Genomic DNA, 1,937 nt, shown 5'->3' on the forward strand with positions numbered 1-1,937 from the left:
TGGGGGATAAGGGCACCCAACGGGACCCAATGGGGGGTAATGGCACCCAACGGGGACGCAATGGGGGATATGGGCACCCAACAGGGACCCAGTGGGGGATAAGGGCACCCAGTGGGGACACAGTGGGGTGTCAGTGTCACCCAACGGGGACCCAGTGGGGGATAAGGGCACCCAACGGGACCCAATGGGGGTAATGGCACCCAACGGGGACACAGTGGGGGATAAGGGCACCCAACGGGGACCCAGTGGGGGATAACGGCACCCAACGGGGACCCAATGGGAGGTAACAGCACCCAACAGGGACCTAGTGTGGGATAAGGGCACCCAACTGGGGTCAATGTCACCCAGTGGGACCCAATGGGTGATAAGGGCACCCAACGGGGACCCAGTGGGGTGTCAGTGTCACCCAACGGGGACCCAATGGGGGATAAGGGCACCCAACGGGGATCAATGTCACCCAGTGGGACCCAATTGGGGATAAGGGCACCCAACGGGGACAGAATGGGGTGTCAGTGTCACCCAACAGGGACCAAATGGGGGATAAGGGCACCCAACGGGACCCAATGGGGGGTAATGGCACCCAACAGGGGCCTACTGTGGGATAAGGGCACCCAACTGGAGTCAATGTCACCCAGTGGGACCCAATGGGTGATAAGGGCACCCAATGGGGCCCCAGTGGGGTGTCAGTGTCACCCAACAGGGACCCAATGGGGGATAAGGGCACCCAACGGGGACCCAGTGGGGTGTCAGTGTCACCCAACGGGGACCCAATGGGGGATAAGGGCTCCCAACGGGGGTCAGTGTCACCCAATGGGAGCCCAACGGGGGTCGATGTCACCCAGTGGGACACAACAGGGGTCAGTGTCACCTAACAGGGGTCAATGTCACCCATTCTGGACCCAACAGAGGTTGATGTCACCCAATGGGGACCCAATGCCACCCAACAGCATTCAGTAGGACCCAAAGGACCCCAACGTCACCCAATGGGCACCCAACAAATACCCCCACCCCTGGGTGCCACTGGGACCCCCCAGCCCCCTTTACACCCCCCAGGCCTACGAGCGCTCGGAATCAGAGGAGGTGGCCTTCATCACGCAGCTGGTGAAGAAGCTCCTCATCATCATCTCCCGCCCCGCGCGGCTGCTGGAGTGCCTGGTCAGACCCGAGACCCCCCACACCACCCCACAGAACCCCTAGCCCCCCTTTTTCACCCCACACCACCCCAAACACCCCATAGGACCCATCCTTCCCGGTCACCATGGCACCGTCTCAGCCAATCCAGATGGGGAGGCGGGGCTTCCGTTGCCATGACAACAGCCATGATGCCAGGACTGCTCCGTGTCACCGCATGTCCTGAGCACCGCCGGGGCAGGGGGATGGGGGCACACGGGAAGAACACGCGTGTGCGTGGTGCGAGCAGATCCACCACCCGTGCGCGCACACGGCTGATTTTACACGCACACGCGCTCGGTGGGCTCTCCCTCTCACACGGACCCACGTGTGTATCTATCGGTGTGCCACGGCGCGCGCGCACGCGTGACACACGCGTGACAGCCCGTGTGTGCACACAGGAGTTCGACCCGGCTGAGTTCTACCAGCTGCTGACGGCGGCGGAGGGGCAGGGGCTGCTGAAGGCCGACATCCCGCGTTACATCATCGGGCAGCTGGGGCTGGCAAGGGACCCCTTCCCTGGTATACAGGCGGGGTCACATGGGAAGCACACGCGTGTCGAAGCGTGCAGAGCTTGCGCGCACACGTGTGGCATCCCGTGTCCCTGCAGATGTGGTGCACCTGGAGGAGCCCGACAGCGGCGGCTGCAACACCCCGGAGCCTGAGGAGGGGGCTGAGGTGGGCACCGGGTTGGTCTCTGTGTCCCCACATCACCCCACGTGTCACCAATTCATGCCGTGCCCCCACACATCACCCCATGCCCCCCC

At 63.5% G+C, this 1,937-nt stretch overlaps 1 long non-coding RNA gene across 1 annotated transcript; it reads left to right on the forward strand.

Annotated features, from left to right (window-relative positions):
- The first annotated feature begins 9 nt into the window (after positions 1–9).
- On the forward strand, positions 10–1,931 carry LOC116217628. The gene is made up of 3 exons (XR_004162327.1): positions 10–1,155; positions 1,572–1,692; positions 1,781–1,931. It is a non-coding gene; the product is annotated as an uncharacterized LOC116217628 (long non-coding RNA).
- The last annotated feature ends 6 nt before the right edge of the window (positions 1,932–1,937 follow it).

This window comes from Meleagris gallopavo, unplaced genomic scaffold, assembly GCF_000146605.3.
Source record: "Meleagris gallopavo isolate NT-WF06-2002-E0010 breed Aviagen turkey brand Nicholas breeding stock unplaced genomic scaffold, Turkey_5.1 ChrUn_random_7180001852047, whole genome shotgun sequence".
In the NCBI taxonomy this organism is placed as follows: Eukaryota; Metazoa; Chordata; class Aves; order Galliformes; family Phasianidae; genus Meleagris; species Meleagris gallopavo.